Raw genomic sequence first — 26,027 nt, forward strand, 5'->3', positions numbered from 1 at the left:
AATATACTATCTCAGACTTTTTTCCCACTACATTAATATAATTCATCAAAATGTGGAGACATCAGGATCCTCTTAACTTTCCCATTTAGATTATCACTGCAATATCCGCTCCAAAGATCATACACTATACAGACACACTATAAAGACAAGACTAGCATTATAACTTCGTGTAGATGTAAGGAAGAGATTCAACCTCACACTTGAAAAGAAGGCAATTTGTCTTTGCAAAACCATCGCTCAGGAGAGAAGTAATTGGAAGCTCAAATATATGAGCTTTTTTTTTATATCCACATATAAATGCATAATTCCTAATTTCCTTATTTCCCTATGTCCACTGTGAGACCTAGTATGTAATAGTTCATGTGGGAAGAGATTTCTGAGAAATATCATTTCATTTTGATAAGTGGAGCTCTTTGTCTTATGTAGAATGGTATTTAGTGGAGAACATGCAAAATAAAAAATATTTGACTGATTCCAGTCTTAAGAATAATGTTAATTTTCATGGTCGAAGATATACTAATAGCATTTACATTCCTAATGCATATCCTTTCATGTGCAAGTTTAGTATTTCCTAGGGACTTCTGGAAAAGAAACTTTAGCATATGAGAGCTGAAAGTGTACCTATTTTCAGATTTTCCTATCTAGTCAAGGAGAGGGCACATACCCCTGTATACATCGAGTGATGTCATACCCCCCAATACGAAATGTACCCCAGTACCAAACAACAAACCTTTGACCCTCAGTAAGAGGCCAAAAACAACAATTAGAGGATATCTGAGGAAAACAGGAAACGCTTCAAAAGCAGTATTATTGTATTATAGTACATTTATATTATTGTATTATACTACATGTAATTATAGTATTATCTGGCTGCAACTAGAAAGACTTTGAAGACATAGTAGTGAAACTGCACTTTCTGTTCCATAAAGACAGATAGAGAACACAATTTCTGGAACTGTATGGAAATGCTTATCAAGTAACACTTCGGAATGGGAAAAGCAGATCTCAGTTACAGAAGGATGTATCTACCTATCTTTCTTATTTTTATTCCAGAAAGATAAAAGTTCTGGGTACAATAAAAGTTCATAGGATTAAAATTTAGCCACCTCTTGTTCCACTATATGATTGCAAATCATCTTTATAAGTAGTTTGTTGAAGAGAACATAGGCAAGAACTAGTACAGAAATAACAAGAAAATCCCAGGGGCTAGCTAATAACGTGCTTAAAAATAGAAAGAACAATCACAAAACCTTGAGAACAAATAAAGATGCACAACAAACAAGTAAAACTGAATTTAAATGCTGAATTAAAAATAAAATAAATTATGTTCCCATGCTCCAATCTGCTTTTCTCAACAGAAGTGATCTGTTGTAATGATTCTGCTTTCAGTAGCATGCAAGATTACATAAAATTTAAAAATGCATGCTTTCTCTTTTTGTTTCTTCCCTTTCCCCTTTTCCCTTACTATTCTCTATACCTAAAATCAACTGATATTTTTATTTCAACGTGTTTTAGGGGTTTTGCTTTCTCTTCCGTTTTTGGCCGGTGAGTCAGTTCTCATCCTTTTTGTCTTCACATTTTTAATCAGTAAAATCTCTTACAATTGCACTCCTACAATTCTCTTTCAACAGAGAATTCCGCTCTCCAGCGTCTCGTCCTGTGTAATTATTGTGTCCCTTACTGTATGGCTCAGTTGCCTTTCTGTCTTGTGATGGCTGCTGCACCTCAAGACAGGCAGAAGCTTATGGTAGAAACAAGTGAACATTCATAGCTGAAGGGAATATTTTGCACGTAGAGTGAGGCAATCAAGAGGAAGATATCCATGAAACAGGAAGACAGTAGCCCTAACTGTAAATTGGGACACTCATTAGGGAAGAGGATTTGCTTAGCAGGCCCCAAGGTTGACAGAAAACAGATTTATTTTTTTTTTCATAAGAAACCAGAGCCCACTGGGAGAAGTTTGCTCAGCTGAACGCTTGGATTACAGGCCTGTAAAGAAATATGTTTCCTAGTGACACTGGAGGTTGTTTGCATTCAAACCTGTTAATTTGTTCTGTCTCACCCAGGTATTCAGAGATTTTTTTTTTAATTTTTTACTTAAAAGAGTGATTTTGTTCAGCTCAGTTCTTTGTATTCTGTAGAAAGGCAACTTTCAAGGCAGATGCATTTTGCTTTCTCTGAGGCCTTCCTCACTTCCTGGAAAACTGGGGGAGTTTTACCTCCATGCTCCAGCCAGCTCAGGGCCCCGTTACAAAAGACTTGATAAACAAGCAGATAGTAAAGGCAGATATTTCCAGGAATGTATGCTGTGCATGAAGTACTTAACTTTTCCTAAATTAACTGTATTTAACACATTGTTTACATGTTTTTCTTCCTTTTTGGGGCACTCTTCTCTCAGCATGATTGGGTACACAGTAAATCTATTATTTGGCAGTAGAAAGGAATTACTTCTGTGCAGTGCATGCTTACCATGGGAGTACAAATGCTCCTTTTGACTGAAAATATGTTTTCATGCTTCAAAGGTATATTTGCTTTTAATAGAAATCTGATAACTGCTGTATGAAGTCATTCTCCCACACGCTTTCTGCAACTGTTAAAATAATTATCGTACCAGCCCTGTTCAAAACTCTGATTGCTGGCTATCATGGCCCCAGAGAGCTGCAAAGTACTTTTTGTCTTCAACCAGAGAAATTTGCTTTTATTCATGTAGGGAAAACCCACCATGCAAATTCTCAAAACCCTTTCATACAATTATTTTTAGGGAAAGAAGCAGCATGTGTAGATATTTGAGGATTTGCAGCAAATGAGGACAAGTTATCAGAGACTTTCACCCTGAGCCATGGGTTGCTTGGTGAGTGAGATGGTGGCCTAAACTAAAGTTAATCTTGTGTCACAAATTCAAACATGGGAATATGTTTCTAATCCCTGATGTCAAACAACTGCCATGGAGAAGATGTGATCCAATTCTTATCTGTAGAAGGCTGGGACAACTGGTTGTATCAGGTTCCTTTCCCATCCTCGCCTCATTTGTTGACATACAACAAATGTACAGCTGCACGTTTACTTCTCTTTGTGAATAGAGTTGGTGAACTTTTATACAAACTTCTGTTCAGTCAACTCGGGGCTAAAAATTTAGGAAGAGTTATGGCTTCAATTTCACATTCTTTAGAGGTCTGAAAAGTAAAGTATCTGCTTCAGGTGATTTTCTGGACTTATATGGGATAATAAGTAGAAGCCCTGTATTTGTTAGCAATTAGTAGAGCCAAAAGATGGAGGAGGTGCTGATAAATAGTGTCTAGGAGCTTCCTGATTTTTTCAATTTAAGTCCCAAGGAAGTTCATTAAAAAGCATGAAGGATATTAGAATTTTAAACCTTGGCTGAAAACCAGTAAACTCTAATTAATGAGCACTGTGAGATCTGATACAGTGTTTGGAGTGCTAGCAGCCGTCTGAGCTTGAAGAGAATGGGAAGTTATTGAACCACATTTGTTTTTAATATAAATTAAAGTAGGTAGCCTTCAGGAGAGAGGAGGTAGCAGTTCAGTTTTACATCTGTTTGTGATCACCTATTCCTCCCTTACAGAAAATCACAATAATACGCTTTCTATCACAGGTATAGAGCTGAATTACAGGCTGTGTTAATTATGGAGGCTGACAATATGTGCTAATACCTACTTTTTGTTTCACATTGTAACTTGTGTAACTTTCCACAACCAAACTGCATACAAAATGATTTGCAAGGAATAATGTTCTGAAAGGTCACCTAGCTAAAGTTAATTATATTAAACAATCAGAAGACAAACACTTACCTTACCCAAAATTACTTGCCTTACCCAAATTTATATTCTGCAAGACACAAGCTAATCCACTGAGACAAATATTTTTTTCTCACAAATTTAAAACAATTTGCACATCTTCACTCTCAAAAAATAATAATAATAAAAAAAAGAGAATCCACTACTCTTGGGAGAAAAAGATGAGAACAATTTACCTCATTATTTTTGAAGGGTAACCCTTATAGATCTCATTGTCATAAAATCTTTAAATCATTCTGTAGAAGAAACAAAAGGACTCCTCATCAAACTGAATACTTTAATAGCATACACTTAAAAAAACATCATTCATTATATTATTTTCATTCAGAAAAAATAATGCTAAATTATTTATGTAAAATGTTAAAAGTAAAAAAGTAAAAAGAATGTAAATGATCTGGTGATAAAGTGGTAGTGATCAATTCATCACATTATGAATATAAAATTAAGACCTGTAATTAACTGCAGATAAAGTGACTCAACCTGTGAGGCAGATGACAACACCACAAGCAGAATTCAAGAAAGAAAATATAGCTAAGTCCTTATGGAGCCTGTGTTAGTAACTTTGGTCCCCTATCTTAGGTATTTGTATAACTCAGGAGCAGCCAAACAGAAATAGTTATACTGATGTCAATGGGATTAGAGTGTGCCCCCAGAAAACTTAATGCAGACAAGTGAATCCCAACACAACTCGCCTGCAGTGCTGCATGTTGGCTAATGCTCTTTCTCCTTGCTGAGTCAAGTTTAATTACTACGTTACATTTTGACTCAAAAAGACGGCTTTTGTTTCAGCCCTTCTTTAGCACAACACTTAAATTTTGCTATAGAAAAACCTTTGGGATATTTGAGAACAAAAATGTAGAAAGTCTAAATAGAATTATAATTATATTGAATTGTATTTTATGCCAATATTCACCCTAGAGGTTGGTAAATTTGCTTAGTTTTCTTCTCTTTATTAAGATGAGATACGTGGAAGTAGGAGAAGTTCTGCTTTTGCATATATTATTGTCCATTCTCTTTAACATGTGAACACTCACCAATTATCATCTGAAGAGATTAATGTCTTTGCCATTGTTTAGGAATCATTTATCTAGAAAAAAAAAATGTTAATTTAGATTTTTTTGATGTCTTCTAGTCCTTGAAAGTCCAGGAAGACTAAGTCTATAGAATAACTACATGCTTCAGCATATAGTATTTACATAAAAGGTTAACTTTTGAAAGAAAGCTGTACTTTTCTGCATACAACCATCCTGTAGATTCCATAAAAACAATGGTCTCTGCAAATAGAATTTTGGATTCACTCTGTAACACAAAGTCCTGTTCAGTGGAAATTGAGATATAGAAAGCAAGGAGTCTTGTCACACTACACTCATATACCAACAAATAAAATACAGAGAGAGAAAGAGACCTTGATACAGAATTAGAAACCCATATCTTTCCTCTCTCAAATCAATATCCCACCACTACACTAGACGTGTTTTTATGTTTGCTCTCTCTAATTCACAGCTGTAACAAGAGAAAGATCTTAGGAAAGCCAGCCCTAAACTTCTATAGCATAGGTACGGGGCCAAATTCAGAACAGTTGGATAGAAAGACATGAGGAGAGTTACCCACAGTAGGTGCATTCTACAAAAAGCAATAATTATAGACCCATAAATGGAAAACATATATTAGAACAATCCTTTCTGATACAAAAGAGACATGTTCAGATCATGAGAGGGCTCAGACAAAACCTGGACACTGATCTGCTTGCCCCTTACTAAACTGAGGTGCTTTGGGGCAAATACAAAAGCAGGATTAAAAGAAGGTGTGGAATTTTTTTATAACAAGTAAACGTAGCCATCAGTGTTTGAGGTCTGCACTGATAACTGAAGATTACCAAACACCCACATTTTTAGGATAATAGCAACACTTACATATCAAGTAACTGAAACTTATTTCTCAGCTCAGTTTCACAACAGCCAGAACATAGATTACCTTTACAAAAAAGGAGGAAGCCAGACTCATGTTTTGTTATTGTTGTTGTTGTTTGTTTGTTTGTTTTTAACAAGAAGCAGCTGTTATTGTCAGGTGCTTTATTGCAGGAGATCAATGAGGAATATTTCAAATGGGAATAAAGCCCCTTTTGGTCTAAAATAGAACATCTGGCTACTATGGTGCCAGATTCAATCCCAGCTGCTTTAATTAGTGGAAGTAGATGAAGCTGTGTACTTTGAGGTGCTAAACCTCATTACTGCTGCCTAAGGGGCGCTAATGGTCATCATTATCTGTGAGTGGTGGAAATTACAATTGATCTTAAAAATAGAGAACTTTAGTTGGACAATTTTAGGAATTTCCATTGTACAGAATTATTGTCATCCTACAGTAACACTGTTAGATGGTTTGCACTGGCACAGAACTGCTATGCACTTATATCAGGACATTAAAAAAAAAAAAAGTAAAATAAAATACAGTTGGAACCAAAAGCTTTATGATCTGGCTGGGCAGCCAAAGGTGAACAAGATAAAGAGACTTCTTCCAGGGTGGAAAAAAGAGAAAAGAGCAATGTCTGTGGCGTCTGACATCCTAAATACCACAAGTTACTGCACTTCATCAAAATGCCTATCTCTTCAGCCCACTGCTTTAGAAGCGAGAACGAAAAGGCCTAGTTTAAACTCTGCACAACAGGGTAGGCTGGCCAAGTACAGTCAGTTGGAAGCTGGGAAATAAACATAAGAAATCAGACAGATGTAACTGAACGTTAAGGCCGGATTGCCACATAAGCTCATAAGCAGAAAGCAATGACAAATGAAATACTAGGAAGTGATTAGTATGACTGGTCAGATGCACCAGACTCGTGTTTACTAGGCTACGTAGGAATGATTCTGTTCTGCAGATTTCCAGTAACCACAAGAAAAGAAAAAGAAGAGCAGGGGAACAGAGAGAGTTGTACATTGCAGAACAGTTCTGAGCATGCTCTCTTTTCAGAGAAAATTTTCTCTTCCTGAATGATTTATTAATTAATTGAAATTATAATGGGTCTAGCTGGGTAAAATATTACTTTTTTCTCCCCTACCCTACGGACTGATGACCCCAAAAAGTTCAAAAAGAGAAGCGCAAAGCCTCATTTAACAGTACATTAAATGACTTATTTTCAGAAGCCCACAGACAGATATTGATGCTTTGTTCACAGTGAACTCCATAGCTAGGAAAACAATATCCCCAGCAGTCACCAAGGGTTTATTTGCATCTTGCTTAATATATTTATCTTTTGAATTCAGCCTTTATTGTTTTTATCCTCAGAAAATATAGATCTGTGCAGAGATTTTATTTTTATTTTTATTTTTACTTTTTTTTAAGATAGTAATGATCAGAAACATATTACTATTACTCTGTCAATAAAATTGCTTTCAGGAAACCAAGGCTCACATAGCAACTACATAATACTCACTCTCAGCATTGGAGAGGAAGGAGGATTTGAATATCACAAACTTGCTTTGCATTCTCAAAGGTGATTTCTCCCATCTGGAACGAGCAGAGAAATAAAAGAGAAAGTTTATTCTGCCACTGTCGGGCTAGAGAATAAACTAAGCTGGTATTCCATCTCAATCTGACATATTTTTCAGGCACTTAAATTGCTCTCAGAAGTTCAGACAATACCAGAAAACAAGTAAACAAAGAAATACTCTTCTCAGAACTCCACTGAATTCTCATTGATTTATTAAATAATGAAACAGGCACTGGCTCAAGCATGTTGCAAGCATTTGTCTTTCTATGAGTGTATGAAAACAATGCAAACAAACCAAACATAATCCTGAGTATTCTTTACAATCAATCATATATACTCAACCTGTCTCCAGCTGCCAGGGATTCTGTATGGATCTGGTATTCACACAGAGAGAATCATCTCAGTCTAAATTCTCATTCCTTTTGGATATAACATATACCTTTGAAGCTGGGGAACAATTTCTTGCCAAAACAAAATCTGAGTGGCATTTTATAGAGCACCTATGAGCTTCAAACAGTCAAAAAGATGAAGATGCTTTCCTACAACCATAATGGGTTCTTCTTGCATTCTGTCCTCTCTCATCTGCACCCCCTGCAAATCAATGCTGCTCCAAAAGCCAACCTGCTCTTCCTATTTCTCTGAAGAGTGTGTATACTGCTGCTGAAATTAAAAAGTAAAAAAAAAAAAAGTAAAAAAGAAAAAAAAAAAAGAAAAAAGAAAGGAAAAAAAAAAAAGAAAAAAGAGTGAGCAAGTAAGCAACTAACTAACCAAAACCAGTGCGATTCCTGTGGGAGAGAAGTCTTAAAAAACAACTCCCTGAGTCTTCAGGATATGTATACTTTCACACAGACCACAATGAATGGAAAGGAGACACTGTTGTTTTTTTGTTTGTTTGTCTGTAGAATGATGTCGCTCTTCTCTGAAGGAGTCATGGAGAGCTAGGCACCAATTTTCTACTGCATAGCTTTAATCTGCTTTTGGCTCTCACTTCCAACCAGTTTGGCAGCAATGTATCATCTGAGCATGGTATATGCTACCATGTAGTTACCACCTTATAATTAAATAACTGTTCAAAATTGTTTATTCTTTTGTCTTTGCATTGTTTGTAACAGAATCCACAGCACTGAACTAGGTCATTTGCCATAGTTGTTAGAGTTAACGGGACAAAGATCTAGTGCATCTGAAGTTGGAAATAAGGCTAAGAATACATCACCACAGGCTCATCTTTCTGCTCCCTTCCCGTCTTTCTGGCTCCTGACTACTGCTGCTACTGGTGACTTTGCAACTCTTTAGTTTTACCAGATAGAAGCTGTATAGGTAAAATGCTTGCAAGCAGCTAAACTTGCTGAGGATTAATGTACCCATCACAATATTGACAGACAGTCAAGACTATTTTTCCTCTTCATCAGTAAACCTTAAACAATATTATTCTCTCACCAATCAACAGTACAGTCTGATAGGGTTTGATCAGCCTGAGCTCTGTCTTGAACAGTCAAACAGAAGCAGACACCAGTATTTAAATTAAAAAGAAATCAATACTTAGATTCATTTTTGATCATGGCTAAACAAGTTTCCTCAATCACAGGAAATCCCACTGGCTTTTTGCATCTCCTACAGCAAAACAAGGGAAAAAAGCAATGTGGGCATATTAAAGGTCAGAGTCACTTACATCCTAAGGCATGTAATTCCTGTCTTTAGGAACCAAAAGGTGCACAATCCATTGGACCTGATGAGATGCATCCACGAGTCCCGAGGAAATTGGTGGATGTAGTTGCCAAGCCACTATCCATCCTATCTGAGAAGTTGTGGCAGTCCAGTGAAGTTCTAAATGGAAAAGGCTGTTCATCGGTGTGCATGAGTTTTCCTGTGTAAAACCTATCAGACAAGAGTCAGAGCAGTTATTAATCAGTTATTAATCAGCAGTTATTAATAGAAGTTATTAATCACTTGAACTTTCATGTTTTACTGCTGGTTTATAGTAGCTGAAGATATGTTTTATCCACTTTCATACTCTATTTACATATAAATAACAGTGTATATATGTTATCCATTCCACAGAGCCTATCAAAGTGTCTGAGTCTTCCATTGACTTAGAAAAAACAGACAAACAAACAAACAAAACCAACCTTCAAACAGAGATGGTAACAGTGTGCTGGACTTCTGCAAAATAGTTTTAGACAGTAGAAGGGTATATTCAGAAAGAGAAGAAAAACTGAGTGTTAAGAATACAAAATTTGACTTTGATCTGTTTCATATCAAAGAGCACACAGATTTTAATTAGATCCCATGCTCAAAATTCTTATTGCACTGCCAGACAGAAGTGGAAACATTTAATGTTACCAGGGAGAAGCCTGGGAATTTCCACACTGGTAGAAAAGCATTGATTACAGTAAGTAATCAAGTAGTGCAACATGGTTAACTATATGAAAAACTTGTCATATACTTAGTGTTCATGCCTTAACTGGATTGAGAGAATCACAGAATGAATTCTTACTCACTGACAAAACAAGTCATGGCATCACTCTTAATAGTTAGGCTAAAAATGTTGTTAGTACAGAGGAGCAAATATATGCAATTTAGTAATTCCTAAATTAACTGCTTCAAAGTTCACACTTATTTCCTTCATTTATCAGTCCACTTTTGTGCTGTGAAACAGGCTCTGATTATTGAAAGTGGCAGCTGGACTACAACAGCAATTTATGAAGCAGACATTTAAAATATCAACTCTGATTAGATAAATTATTGCTGTTATGTACAGTTCAGACATCTATCAGGCTGTCAGTGTTTGCATTCAGTCATAGTTCATGCATAAAATTCACACTGGATGTGACTGCTGAGTGACAGAGAAATATTAACATCTATACATTACACAGCAAATGAATAAATAGCATTTTAGGTGATTCAGTGAATCATTAATAGTAAAAAGTGATTTTCTTAATGTTTTCATTTTAATTTTGGATCCATATTGGGCATACGTCATTTGAAATAAACATTTCCTCATGAAGAGAATAATTAAGAAGTAAAAATAGGTCTGTATTTATGGCAGAGACAATATTTTAATTATGAATCCCAAAATATGGCAAAAGCATTTGGCTGGTAGTCTCAGCAGTGTTTAATTAAAAACAATAACGTGTCTTAAATGGATGGCTAAATAGAAGTTGTTTAAACTGCAAAGCTGAATTGCTTAAAAATATACCTGAATATTCCTACATTAAACTATTGTCTGATTTCTTGTTTCCCATATCAAATACTCCTTAGAAAGCACAATGTGTACACTTCAAGTGTGTGGTTATTAGAACAAGGAGATAGAATTTCAGCAACATTCAAATTTAACCTTTTTTTCTCATTTGGAAGAAGAAAATGGTAGCAATTTGAATTCCCTGAAGTTCTTTAAAATTCAGCAGGCAAGAAAAATCAGCCCTGACACTGAGTGGCATCATGTCCCTTGGCAGTCAATGCTTGTGCCATTCGACTCTCCATTCTTGGTACTGTTTTGACATAACAATACCAGTCTTGTCTGTATCATCCTCCATGTAGTGTAAAGTACAGATTTATTTGATTTTCAGAATCTACTAAGCTGTTAAAGTATCAGCTGCATAAATATGCTGCCTTCACAAACGGTAAACAACTTAATAAAGAGGTAAGCAAATTAAAAATGCTAATTTTGGTAAGATTCATGGATTCACGTATTGAAAAGTAAAAAAAAAAAAAAAAAATTCTTAGACATAAGAAGATAACATTTTCCCCTTTAAAAATTTCCATAAAATAGAAGTTTAAAATAAGGGAAATTCTTCATCTTTAAAAAACAGGAAAAAAAAAAAATCATATTTCCAGTCACTTCTCCCCCATCTTGTATCTCCCAGTCATTGGGATGTCTCAATACAAATAAACCTCAAAATAGCAAAATGGTAATTGCTGGTATCATGTTATAATCCAGACCCACAATTCCTCAGTAACGCAAAGAAGAGATCCAAAATGAAATCTAAAATAATGCCAGTCACAGCTGATTTCAACTAGAAAGAGACTCTGAAAAAACAGCATCCTGAAGACAAAATTTGTAGTGTGCTCTTCCGTGACCTGAATTTGACAGATTGTGACAAATTGTCATCATAAATCCTTGCAAAATGAAATATAAAATTCTAAATAGGACCAGATGTTGTTTATGAGACTGAATAAAGAAAGGATAACTAGAAAGTGGTTTTGGTGACAGAATGTCCATTTGCCTAACAGCCAAGCACTTCACTTTGCACTGGGTGTGAAGCAATTCCATGTCCCAGCTCCATCAAAAATGAATAAGGAATGCTCACTTTGCTTTTTGTCATATGCAAAATTAAAACTGAGATAGGTCATAAACCTATCTGAAAAAATACATAAATAAATAAATAAGCAATTAACACAACATTACAGTGATTTGTAAAGGTTTGGCTATTAGAGACAAACACAGTAACCTACCCACCGGGACTCGAGTAAAGAAACCTGTAAACAATAAATAATGTTCTCTTCCCTTCAGAATAGAAGTTGGTAAAACCTATGAAAAGTTTAGGGTTTTAAAAAGGTTGTAATGATGAAGTAAATAACTTAAAAACATGATAATTTTTTAAAGTTTTCTTTCAGTTACATTATGTATTTTGTGTCTTCGCCACATACATCAGTTGTGTTTTTCAAATCAGAATTTTTGCTCTTGCCTTCTCCCTGTGAAGATCCTCACCATTAATTTGCCTCCCAGGACTCAAAATGTAAGGAAAAATAGTAACCAGCACCAGGCTCCTAACAAAGCCAGGGTAGATGTGACATAGAAGCTTGAGCCCAATTTCCAAACAATCATTTAGTTTGGGCTAGAGCTCAGAACAGTCCCTCCAGATGCCAGAAAACTGGATTTACAGTTTCATCTCTGAATAATACACCAACATACATGCCCTACTGGCAGACAACGTGAGGCTGGGCAGGCTGTAACAGAAAGATGGTAAAATGGGAGCTCTGGTTTGAAACATCTGTCTGCTTTAATTCACGTAGGATATTGTAGCAGAAACAAGGCTTGGGTTTTGAAAAATCAAAGACAGAAAATTACAGTCTGTTAAAGTACCGCAGAAGCTCAAGATTTTTTTTTCTCACATTTCTCTATGGTTTGTTTCTTTTTTAAAGTAATTTCACTTAGAAACTAAAGCAAGACACAAATCATTCTTATTCTTTTACTTTTGGAGAAAAGCTTGAAAATGTGAAGTCTGATGGCTCTAAACCAGAAAGCAAAGACAATATATCCTTTGAAGTTCATGGTATTTTTAAAGACCTGAGTCATGATTTTTGAGTGCTTGAAATTGACAGTAATTTATTGAGTTCAGCATAAGAATAAGAAAACAGTACTTTTTTCAGAAACAATTGTTTCACTGTTATCACATACACTTTTAAAAGTATAATATGTGATGGGTAGTCTTGTATTCTCTGTTTTTGTTTTTTGTTTGTTTGTTTTCATATCAAAGAGTTTTTTCTCTCAGAAACATGTCAAAACTTTTAATCGAATTCCGGTCTGAAGAAGTAAGGGTATCAGGTTGTTTGTTGTATTTGAAATTTTGACAATCTGCATACCAAATAAAAGTACTGTTATTCACTGAGTGCTGCAATACCATCACAGCTTTGGACAAGGCTGAGCAGAGTCTCTGCCTCTTTTCAAGCCAAGCTCATTTCCCCCAGTTGTCTCTATCTCGAGGGTAAGAAGGAACTTCCCTGTCCTCAGGGGACCTCACTCCATGGCAGATGCTGATATGCAAGGTGACTCTGGGATCTGCTCTTTTTCCCCAGCTCCTCTGGGAGTGGATCACCCTCACCAGCACTCAACAAGACCACCAGTGATCCTGCTGCATTTCACTGGGAGAGGACTGCCACCAGCAGTGGGTAGGTGGGAGAGGGGGAAGTGAACTAGGGTTTGCTTTGAACATCTCATCTTCCACAGTTTTACAGAAAACTCCAAAAATGGTATACTCATCCTCAATCCAAGGAAAAGATATAGGGACACAGTGTGTTGCAAGTGATCCAGAGTGAGGGGAGAGCAGGCAGCGCAGAATAAAGATTAAGACAGCAATATGAATGTGAGCTGTTGTACCTAACCATCTGGGCAATGCTTTGCTTTAGGATTTATTTATTTATTTTTAAGGATTTGCATCCATCTGTAAGCAGTCCATTTACTTGCAATGTCTACAGTCTCAGTCAAATTTCTGCAGAAGTGGTGAGTCCTTGGATAGCTTTTCCTGCAATACTAGAAGTATTTCTCCCTCTCCAAAAAATGCCCATTTGCTGATGTCTTCAATTCTTCTGTGTACAGCCATTGCCAAGCTATTGGACGGGTTTCACTTCTACCCATTAGGCAAACTGTTGGCCATAGGCATTCCTCTTCCTAAAAGGCACTAGGTCCTTTTCTCCTGGGGGCACATGTTGGAGAAGCAGAGGAGAAGAGAGAAGTCACTAAGAACTACATAGTTACAATTTAGTTTGAGGACAGCCCTCTAGACTGATCCCCTGCTGAAGAACTGCTCTTGTACTAAAATCAGATATGATTATCATGAGACAGAACAAATACATTCTGTGTTTAAAGAGATGGGAAGAAAATTTATGTTTGTATTTAATTGTATTCTAGATTTAAAAAAAACGGGGGGGGGGGGGGGGGGGGAGTGGAATCCATTCAAATACTATTAAAATGAAGCAATCTGAAATGCCAAATTCTGAAATACCACAATCCCATAAGTATTTTTCATTACCATTCAGTTAGAAGCTGATTAGAAGATAAAACAGACACGTGTTTTCATTTGCACCAAACATGGAGGTGAAAATAGAAATAGTTAGAGGGCACGTATTCTGAGAAGTCAACTGTCTTGCCAACTTCAGTTACACACAAAATATGAATTAGGGTGCTAAGAAAATCACAGCCTTTTTTTTTCTTTATAAAATCTGTAAATATTTTTTGTTTCTTTGCACCTTCTGCTTTTGTGCCTTTAGGTAACATTTGCTTTGCATTTTAAGCTTTTACTAGTTCGTATGAGATGAGACTCTTTATTCAGTCCTTTATTTGTTTATTAAATGAAAGTGGACATCACGTAATTAACTAATTCTAGGAGCTGGAATTTTACAAAATAAAAGCAAATAAAAATTCAAGTACTGTGATCCTCATTATGCAGTCACAAAGAGCAATCAGTCACCCAGAGCCAGCATGCTGCAGCATCCCAAAGCAGCCCAAGAAGGAATTTCTAAAACATGAGTTGGATGTTTTGCCTCTTACAAAGCCTTTCAACACCCACTCATTTCATTCTAAAAATGAAATTATATTAGAACCTTATACCAGGTGTTCATTATCAGGGTAGATTCTAAAAAAAAAAGAAAAGAACAGACTCTTGGGAATCAAAAAACAGAATACTGTCAACTGAAAGGAATGGCACAACCTTTATAAATATAAAAACAAATGTACTAAACTGTTCTAACAATTATGTGCATAATTTTAGTGAAAGTATTCAAGAGTAACTATTCAGGAAATGATTACTTATGTGTCTCACAATTTAGAAATACACAGTCTAGAATTGCATTTGAAATCTTAATGCACAACAGTAGTAACTCTAAGAGCTGTGTGAACAGCCAGGTCACTGATGTTAAATGCTAATGCTAGCCAAAATTAGGTGTAAAAGCCCATCAGTGGTTCTATTTGAAATGATCTGATTTCAGAAACTGGCAGTTGATCTAACACAAACTGGGTTATATAAACAGTCTGTTTCAGTGGAGGGCTGATGCAAAGGCTAAATGTGTGCCTAACATACTTCTAACACAAATAACACTTCTGTGACATCCAAAGCAATAAAACTAGTGCAGCTAAGACTGAAATCCCCATTTCCAACCCTGCATTTTGCTTCTGAAGAGGTGACTTAAGGTTAATGGAGTATGGATTCAGAAGTATGGATTTTCCAAAAGTATGGAAAGCTTCCAGAAGGACAAGAAAGTTCCCAGGCAATTGGGCAGCTGTGGAGATTCTGCATCCAGAACCTAAATACTGACACATTATTTTTTAAAACTGTAACATTAGGCTCAAAAATATGAGACACTGCTCTTTTCTATTGTCTCATCTAACTATCAAAGTCATATTTTTATCATGCCTCAGAAGTAGGCTGAAAAACATATCTATAATTTCAAAAACAATAGTTGGGAAGAGGCATTAAATGTGATGAGACCTTGTCACCATTGTAGAGCTATAGCAGAGCTATGACACATCAGTACTAACAGAAAAAAGTTTCTAAGTTTCTCAGAAGTTTCTGACATATTTCTTTTGTTTACATAATTTAGAACTACTAAAGTGTCAAAATCCATGGAATTTCAAAAGTGTTTCTTAAATTCTTCAGAATACACCATCTGTGCCTAAAAAGGAGAGGATTTCTTTGAGGAAATATGGGAACTAAAAAATTTTATGTCCTCAGATGTCAACTGATGCTCAGTATAACAGAAAATAACATTCTTAAAAAGACCATACAGGATAGAAGGCTGCTTTTATTATTATTATTATTATTATTTGCAACATCCTACAGAAAATAAAGTTCTAATAATCATGGTGAGTGGTTGTTCAATTGTCAAACACTTATTAGAAGAGGTGGACTAGGGTTAAAGAACTGAATTGTTCTTGTAATAATGGGACTCAATTTAAAGTCACTTAAAATTACTGTTTAAGGGCCCCAGGATTTTTCGCGTAAATTCTCCTACAAAGTCTGATGAGGAACCTTCTACTTTTCTACTGCTGTAATTAGCAACAAAATTAACTGCACCACCTAGAGACAATTTATGCAAATATTCTGGGTCTCTATTTCAGCTAAATTATTTTCTTACTCATTTCACTATGTATAGCTTTTATATGAGTTTTCTAATTCCTACTCAAGCATTTTACATGTTTGTATTTTCCTAACTTCAATTTCTTGGAAAACTTTATGGCTCTATATAGAGTATATGGTATTTGCTGCTTGTGCAGGCTGCAAGTAATTTTTAGCTTCTTTTTAAGATGATTTCTGGAAGTGATCAGTGAATAAAATTGTTGAGATATTAGCAAGTTTAATACTCTAGCTAATGAACTTCAGAGAGCTGTGTCAGTCCTTTTTTGCCCCATGCTGCCAGGGTGGGAAAGTTCTGTTTGCTCCTACCCATGAGCACAGAGCACCTCTCTTATCACTGCCAAACTCAGAAAGGGATATGATATTGTTTAGTTTTCTGTAAAGCAGATAGATAGCGACTAGTTTTATGTATGTTTAAAAACTCTGTTTGTTGACAAATCCCAAGAAGAAATTATGTTTGTTGTCATGTATCTCGGGCAAGTGGTGTTGAGAAGCACAAGAAACCAGAGATTTCAGTAAATCACGTCCAGCTTTCAGAGAAAAGCTGTCATATATAAATGATGAAGCAGTACAATCAGAATTATTAGCATACTCTACTTTTGAGCATAGTAATGTAGTAATGTCACTACTGACTTTGAAAAAGGTAAGGTAGAATGGTCCAACAGAGGATGCATTTCTCATGCTTTTTTTAGCATTTTTAAGAAGTAACAATGCAGAATTACAGCTGGCCCAATAGAACAAAATAGATACTCTGTAAATTGACTAAAAAATGTTAAAATCCAGGACATAATATTAATATACAACTCATAAAATGTAAGGATTACAGCTTGTTAGAAGTTTTGCTATGAACTACTGTGTCCCCGTCAGAAATGCCAATGAAAAAGCAATGTTTTCTAGATACAAGTGTTACGAGGAGAGCCCTCAAATTGAATTTCTGAATAGAAAGAAACATACAAAGGCCAGGGCAATTTTATGCAATGTTGGCATCTCAAGATTATTCTGCTTCTCAAAGCTGGAAAAAGCAGTTGCATCTGGACCTCATAATGTAGTCAAGTGCCCCTAGCCATACACAGTGAAAGTTATCCAAGTAGATATTCAAAGCTGTATGCTTTCCATGAAAAAATGAACAGCCACAGCAAGTGCCTACTTCTAACCACAGCAGCTAAAATCCCATCCTGAGATGTGGGACACCTATATTTAAGATCCTATTCCAAATCAAACAGAGCCTTCCTATCCTCACCAGCCTTTCCTTCTAACAGCAGGCTATCACAGATTAATGAGCTTAATTTCACAAAGACCTTCTCTGGTAGAGCAGAAAATGAATAAAAGATGTAAAGGACAGCCTTAGGTATTTGATCCCCATTATATTGCATATTTGTTGATAAATTCCATTCCCTGAGGTAAGCTGTGACAGACATGTTGAAAAATGATTAGATTCAGGAAAGGATAACACTAATCTTTGTAAAAAAATTAAGAACCAGGAAAAACTGGTTCCATGCTGGACTTTGCATGTTTTTTGGAAGCCTGATGCTTATTCGTGTATGTTACCAGTATGACATCACAGGCATGTGTGAACATGCCATCATTTTTAAGAATCTGAGTATTAGGGATTTTTAAAACTATGCAGAAATGGAAGATAACAACCCCAAGCAGAGCTACAGGCTGGGAGATGAGTGGCTGGAAAGCTGCCTGGCAGAGAAGGACCTGGGAGTATTGGTTGATAGTCGGCTGAATATGAGCCAGCAGTGTGCCCAGGTGGCCAAGAAGGCCAACAGCATCCTGGCCTGTATAAGAAGCAGTATGGCCAGCAGGTCTAGGGAAGTGATTGTGCCCCTGTACTCGGCTCTGGTGAGGCCGCACCTTGAGTACTGTGTTCAGTTTTGGGCCCCTCGCTACAGGAAGGACATGGAGGTGCTCGAGCGAGTCCAGAGAAGGGCGACCAAGCTGGTGAGGGGTCTGGAGAGCAAGTCTTACGAGGAGCGGCTGAGGGAGCTGGGCTTGTTCAGCCTGGAGAAGAGGAGGCTCAGGGGCGACCTTATCGCTCTCTACAGTTACCTTAAAGGAGGCTGCAGAGAGGTGGGGGTTGGTCTGTTCTCCTACATGCCTGGTGACAGGATGAGGGGGAATGGGCGGAAGTTGTGACAGGGGAGTTTTAGGTTGGATGTTAGGAAGTACTTCTTTACCGAAAGGGTTATTAAGCATTGGAACGGGCTGCCCAGGGAGGTGGTGGAGTCACCATCCCTGGAGGTCTTTAAAAGACGTTTAGATGTAGAGCTTAGCAATATGGTTTAGTGGAGTACTTAGTGTTAGGTCGAAGGTTGGACTCGATGATCTTGAGGTCTCTTCCAACCTAGAAATCTGTGATACTGTGTGATAACAGGATTTCTCAAGTGTTAATCAATAATTAACCAGAGGAGAATGAAGATTTTAATGAATATTTGAATGAATATTTTACTTGAATACAGGGCTTAGTTGGCAGATATGTGTTCATAAACTGGGCACTTGAGAGACACACTGGAAGTCTAAAAAAAGATTGAAATAACAATACTGTATTCTCGTGAGTAGCCCTGGCTTTAATTAAAATAAATAAATAAATAAGTAAAAAATCTTTAGATCTTCATTGTAGGCAAAAAAAAAAAAAACCAGCAACAAAAAAAGTAAAATTTCAAATACTTTTTGGAATTTATACAGTAGGGATTCAGCTGTTCTGAAACACACTGGTAGAGGCATTTCTTCCTGTTAAACTCATCATATAAATGCTGCACACACAGCTACAGCTGGCCAAGGTCTCCACATTCTAAGTTAGACCTTGTGAAAGGCACATTTCTAGGCACTGGGTCATCTGGGAGAAGAGCAATCTTTCCTCAGAGCATTTAATTTCCAATTCAACAACTTGGGAAATATTTTGGAAAGCATAAGGTGTTACTGCAAAGTTTCTGAGTAGGCACAGGTTTCAATTCTTCTCTTTTACTTCCATAAAGACCACTCATTGCAACCCGTTCCAAAGTAAGCTGGGCAGGGCATGAACCACAGGAAACCCACAAGCACAGCCTTGCAAGCTGATTGCATTTCTAAAGCAACACCATGCAGTGCTTCCTCAGGCAAATCTATGCAGTAGTCAGAAAGAAAAATCTGAGTTTAAGAGTAGCATTGCTGTATTTGTGATGGTTTAAGATTATAATACAGTCAAAATTTGTAGGGAGAAATAGTGTCTTTCATAGATGAGCTGTCATGCCTTCTGGTCTTTGGGCTTTTATGAGTGCATATTTTGAGCATTTCTGTATAATTGTTAGTGAAACAGAATTTGTTTTTGTTTTCTTTTTTATTTTTTGTTTGTTTGTTTAAGGAAAACTGAAATTCACAAGTAATGAGGATCTAAGAAAAAAACATATAATCATAAATATAATTTATTTATTGCAATTATTACACATTGCACATTTTATGCAGTGTGATACCTGAATATTAAGCAATTGTTTCCCCTATCTTTCAACTTTCCACATTTTATGAAAATCTAATAAGGCTAAAGATAAATAGATTTGGAAGGATTTGTCTGTCTTCTTTCTATATATCTCCTTACATTTGGCCCCCTCTTTATTTCTTCAGCCACAAAACTCATGAAGCTGCATTTCTTATTCCATCATTTGATCACACTTATGTCTGCAACAACAAGGACCAAGCACATACTGCTTGAAATTGGAGCTGAGTTACTTTTCCTGATTCAGTTCCTCAGAGACGATCACGTATAGTTGGTGAATATGAATGAGCTTTATCTACAGTCTCCATCTACTACTGCTGGGATTCTGACAGCTTTTTATATGAAAATACATTTGTGTACTTCAGAGAATGCACAACACGCTGGGCCAGTGCACCTTCCTTCTTTCAGACTTGGGAGTCAATTAAAAGAGAATTTCTTTCAATCTAAACAGTAGAAATCAACTGTCCATCACAAATATCCACCCCACACTTTCTAAATTTCCAGTGAAGCTTTTAGATGGAATTTGTTTCTGTCCAAGGGAAAGGAAATAACAACAACAACAACAATGTTGTAGAAAACTGATTCAATTTCAGCACTGATTATGAATAATTTGAATGCAAAAATGCTCTTAAAAGAGTTAATTGAAGGAGATAATCTCATGGCTTGCTATGATTTGCTTTCTTAAATTAAAAAAAAAAAAAATCAGGATATTAATTCTTGGACCTACATTAACTGTCAAGCTCATTCCGAATTACAGTCTCCTAAGAGAAAAGTGCTACTTATAGCAACACCATTCTGTTCATCACACCAAATATATTGAAATGATGATCAAAAAGAAGCCCTTGGACAAAAAAAAAAAAAAAAAGTATAAAAATGAACAGGAAATGATAACCTATATATATGTTTAATGTCTCTTCCACCTTTCAACAACTGCGCAATGTAAATGCGAAGCCAGATCTTGACTAGAAAACAAACAAACAAACAATCTCTTCTCCTCCCCCAAAAACCAACCAACCAACAACAACAAAAAACCACAAAGGAGCAAGCCAATTTGTAAGTGTGACAAAAATATTGCCAGTTAGAGCTGGTAGGAGTATTACTAGGTGCAAAACCCTGAAGTACTTTAGAACTAAAAAAAAATATATATATATATTTTCAAAAGAAATGAAATTTTCTGAATGGGAGTGCAATTTCTTTCTTAACCACATAAAATTGCATCTGTTGCGAGAAAGGCATTTTAAAATAATAAGATACATTGGATTTATAGAATATTGTGGATACACTATCTCAAGCAGTCACCATCCTTAGGTACTGCTTTCAATCTTGTCATTTATTTTTCATTTAAAGCACATATAAGTGACTGGGAAGAACAAAAGTGAATAAAAGAGCTCTGCATATGAATCCTAGTACTATTTCTATCACTCTGTACCATACTGTTTTGGCTCTGCACTAAAATTTGTATTTCAGCCCCTCCATGGGCTCCTGGACTAGTTCAGAATGAAAGAAAATTCATTTTGCAGTATAGACATGAATTAACTGTCGAATGAGTTGGTCTTTTCTTTTTACAAAGTCTGATATGGGTCTTGTGTAGAAACACTTAAGTCTTGTATATATTATCCATACAGGTGGATAGAAAGGCAAATTGAATCTTGCAAATGTAAACATCTTTTGTCCTTGTGAAGAAAACTTAGAACACCATAGTGTAAGATACATGTTATTTAAATACTAGATCCCCATGGAAATGGGATTATAGCCTATAATTTCAGAGCTGAGTTACTCCTTTGTGTTATTCTACATAGCAAAGTGATTAACTTGGCTACCATTCAGAGTAATTTTAGAGAAAAAATAGTTACTAGTGCAATATCAAAATATTTATGACATGGAAAGTACATTCTTCAAATAACCAATGTGATAATATCAAAATCTCATGATAGCAACTTATTAAATGTCTGCTTTTTCTGCAAACTCACATGTACTTACAGTTTATGAAAGACGTATTTTAAACGTGGTACTTCATATTAATACACTTAATTAAAATTGCTTTGCCTCCTGGCTTTGAAGTTCATTTATAGCATTTTTGAGTTACAGCCACAGCTTATGTTTGTGGATTGCCTTTTGTCTTTGATATTTACATCTATACTACCCTTAAACAACATCAACTCAAAAGTAAAGAGCAAAGCAGACATCACAGTAACCCTTGGTAATTAAAGTACACACAAGAGAAAAAAAAAATGGGGGGGGGGGGAGGAGAGAAGAATAAACAACCCGACTCTATGAGTCATAATACCACAAAATACAACAGGTCACTTATCCCTCCATGAGTTGTTTTTAAGCAAATGTTTCAGGATAGCAATATTCTGAAGCATGCTTCTGACTGTAGTTCCAGAATGAAATTATATGGGCAAACAAAATGGAACCTGAAATGCCCCTTGCTCTTTTTCTTCTAGTATCAATCAAAACTTGAAATATAGCAAGATCTTCTCAACATCTCACTATCAATACTTTCTAATATTGTAGTTGCACTCATACAAATATTCAAAACCAATTTGTGTATCATTGCAGCCTAACCAACTAAATTTAACAACTCAAAGAAGTTAATGGATCAGGAAGATAAAGAGGTTTACTAAAGCCCATTTAGATCAATGGTGTAGTGGGTTTATGTGTCAAGGTTTTGGTAGCAGGGGGCCATAGTGGTGGCTTCTGTGAGAAGGATCTAGAAGCTGCCCCATGTTTCGTAAGGGCCCCACTGCTGACCAGAGCTGAGCCAATAAGTGATGTTGTTTTGTGCCTCTGTGAGAGCATATTTAAGACAGGAAAAAAAAAACGCTGCGCTACACAGCAGCTGGGAGAGTGAGAGGAGTGAGGAACAGCCTTGCAGGCGCCAAGGTCAGTGAAGAAGGAGGGGGAGAGGTGCTCCAGGCACCGGAGCAGAAGTCCCCTGCGGCCTGTGGTGAGGACCATGGTGAAGCAGGCTGTCCCCCTGCAGCCCATGGAGTACCGCGGTGGAGCAGGGTTCCACGCTGCAGCCTGTGGAGGAGACCAAGGTGGAGCAGATTCCGGGCCGGACCTGTAGCCCGTGGAGAGGAGACCACGCAGGAGCAGGTGACCTGGCAGGAGCTGCTGCCTGTGGGGGACCCAGGTTGGAGCAGTTTGCTTCTGAGGGATGGACCCCGTGGTACAGACCCATATCTGGAGCAGTTCTTAAAGAGCTGCTGCCTGTGGGAAGCCTCCGCAGGATCAGTTCGGCAAGGACTGCATCCCGTGGGAGGGACCCCACAGCACAGGGGATGAGAGTGACCGAGAAGGAGCAGCGGCGAAGAAGCGCTATAGACTGACCGTAACCCCCGTTCCCCCGTTCCCCTGCACCGCTCCGGGGGAGGAGGTGGAAGAGGGTGGATGGGGGGAAGGTGCTTTTGGTTTCTTTCCTTTGTTTCTCATTTCTCTAGCTTGTTAGTACTAAGCAATAAATCTTACTGTCTCCCTATGCTGGGTCTGTTTTGCCCGTCACAATAATTACTGCATGATCTCCTCATCCTTATCTCAACTCTTGAGCCCTTTTCATCGTATTTTCTCCCCATTCCTCCTTGAGGAGGGGGAGTGAGAGAGAGGTTGTGGTGAAGCTCGGTCACCCACCCGAGTAAAACCACCACAAAAGGTTACAAGCAGCTGAACAAATAACTCATGTAATGACTTTGATTTTCTCAAACAGACAAAAAGAAATCCCAAGTCCTGGAGAAAAATATTGCCAAAAAAATGATCTTTTGAACCAGGTCAAATCCTTGGCAGCCAGGCAAACAGACTTCATAGATCAAGACTTTTCAATTAAGATGATATTCTCTTGAATGCAGTATGGTTTACTTCTAAAAGTATGAAAGCTAATATGGGCATCGCAGTAGTAGGCTGAAAAATTAAGCCGGTTTCATAGGGTAATTATACTTATTTCTCCCTTTAATTTACCAAGAAATTAAGAATGTACAGTTTGTACTTTTAAAGCTATTAAATGCCAGACACATGCTAGACTGAAAGAGGTTTCTGCTGTTATAGAATTAGTTACCTATTCATATAAGGCAAATACTGATTGCCAAATGACTGCTTGTTTAAGTTTGTTTATAACCAAGCATTTGGTGAACAATTATGTAAACCGAATTGCAAAATATTACATGAAACAGTGAAACCCAGTGAGTGAGTTACTGCACAGCATAAGATTGTGTTTAGCTTTATTGCTCAGTTGAAGTTACCTCATGTTTACCCAAATATCTGCATTACCCTGAATCAGAATGCCTAATTAAACTCTTACCAGAGGTATGCTGAAGACTTTTCAGGGAAAGGAATACCATTTATGCAGTTTTGGATCACTACTTAGTACCAGTTATTCCAGTTCGAGATAAAGCCTCCATATGTTGGTATAATACAATTAATAAATTATTGCAGGAGGCCAAGATAAGAAATAAATCCAAGTAATTGTGTTACCTCCTATTTTTAGTTTGCCTCTTAATTATACAGCTTTGTTTATCTTCTTTAGCAAAGGCTCCATGATCTTTTAGAAGAAACTTGTGAATGATGGAATACATTTCAGTGGCCTTCTCCTACTACAGCTACTAGATAAGCCTGTCAGATGCCATAAAGTCAATAAATCTTAAAATACTGGTACAGACATTATTAGAACAATAGTTACTTCAGGCTACTTTAAAGAAAATCTTGTAGTGAGACACAGATATACTAATGTTTACGTGGCCAGTTCCATGAGAATAGAAACCAAAGAATTTACAATAAGGGAAGGGGGGGAAGAAAAAAAGAAAAAGAGGAAAAAGAAAAGAAAAAAAGAAAGAAAAAGAAAAAGAAAAAAAAAGAAAAAAGAAAAAGGAAGAGAAAAAACCTTTCTTATTTTAACAATTATAAAACAACTACTGCATAATTAGTTCCACTCTTTCTGTATTTTATGTGTGCATGTTTTAAAGGTGTGTACCTTTATATACAAAACAAATATATTCCTTCCCTTCATCAAAGACAATTGTTCAGCGCCAGGTATGAATGCAATAGGAAGTAGAGAAGTGATGAAATAAACCTTCTTGTAGAAAAAGGTATCTTGGATACTTTTTGTTTTATAGATACATTATACCTCTGTGTCTGTAAAACTGAAAAAGTATCACATAAATGCTCTCATGATTAAACTAGCTGCAGGACTTAAAAATTTTTCTTTAGAGGAGTTGGTCTTAAAAGTACACTTAGTATTTAATTCTGAATTCAAAAATTATATGACTGCCTTTTCCAAGTCACTAATAAAAGCATCTACATGCTTAGAACATAGATTACTGTTCATATTTTTGGTCACATCCACAGTGCTTTGTGTTCTACCTGTGCTTCAGCTTGAGACCCATCCTTTGATGGATTGCCTATGGGGAGGAGTTCCAGCATGCTCAAGCTCCTCCACAGTATAGATGCTGAAAATTCACCCAATTTTTTTATCATGCTTATCTTCTCCAGATTCCTCTTTTGATCCTACTGACTTTCTTGTAGATTTCTTGCTTCTGATGCATTAATATTAAAGATTTTATGTTTTTTAAAGTGTTTCCTTTAAATTTTTTTTGTACTGACTCATTATATATTTACATTTAATCTGCCATGGTTAATGATATTTTCTGCTTTCTTCATTTGTCTGTAACTTCAGCTTTTTGAGGGCTTCCTTTTTAATTTTATATAGCCTCCCTTACTCTATTGTTTAGCCATGCTGGCTCATTTTGGTCCCTGTAAAGGCCACACTTTTCCACCAGTTATATCAATATGAGGGGAAGATACTTTTATGAATTAAACATTAGCAAATGCTGTGAACACTAATATACTGTGTTATACATTTAACATAAACATTCTCTATTTCCTTAAGGCATGCTTTGAAACACTTCAAATTAAATTCTAACAAGTAATGTTTCACTGTCAATGAGGAGTCTCAGAGTGTTTGCACCCCAATGTAAACATGCTCAAAAAGAAATTTGCTTATGAGCCCTAAGTCTTTGTATACCTAAAAATAAAAATTTCATCTGAGTGATGCGATGTTGCTGGAGGGGTTACTTCTCAGCAAATACATTTCTTCACAGCAAGGAGAGCCCATGTACATGTGAACTAAAACACAATGAACATAAACATGCTGTAAAAGCCTGGATAGATGGATGGACATATCGATTGACAAATGTGTGTGAGTTAGATACCAGGACAAGATGTTTCCTAATTCAACATGTATTAGAGAAATCTCAGGTCTAGCACCCTGATACTGCTCCAATACCAGGCAGCACAAGAGCATTCAGAGCCTACCTAATAAAAACCCTTAGTTACTACAAAAACAGAACTTTTTTTTTTTTTTTTTCATTTTAATAGTCAAAATGAAGGATTTCTTTGGAGTTCAAGATTAC

General features: G+C 36.6%; 1 protein-coding gene across 6 annotated transcripts in view; it reads left to right on the plus strand.

The window, feature by feature from the left end:
• LOC308194865 (uncharacterized protein) overlaps positions 1-26,027 on the plus strand; it is a 124,259-nt gene that overhangs the window by 78,017 nt on the left and 20,215 nt on the right. The window contains exon 3 of one of the 6 annotated variants that reach the window (XR_013950942.1): positions 13,096-13,188. The exons of the other annotated variants lie outside the window; for them this stretch is intronic. The gene's annotated coding sequence lies outside the window, so the exon portion shown is untranslated. The remainder of the gene's footprint in view (positions 1-13,095; positions 13,189-26,027) is intronic. 6 annotated transcript variants of the gene reach the window in all.

The sequence above is a fragment of the Anser brachyrhynchus genome (assembly GCF_964034855.1).
Source record: "Anser brachyrhynchus genome assembly, chromosome: 4".
Classification (NCBI taxonomy): Eukaryota; Metazoa; Chordata; class Aves; order Anseriformes; family Anatidae; genus Anser; species Anser brachyrhynchus.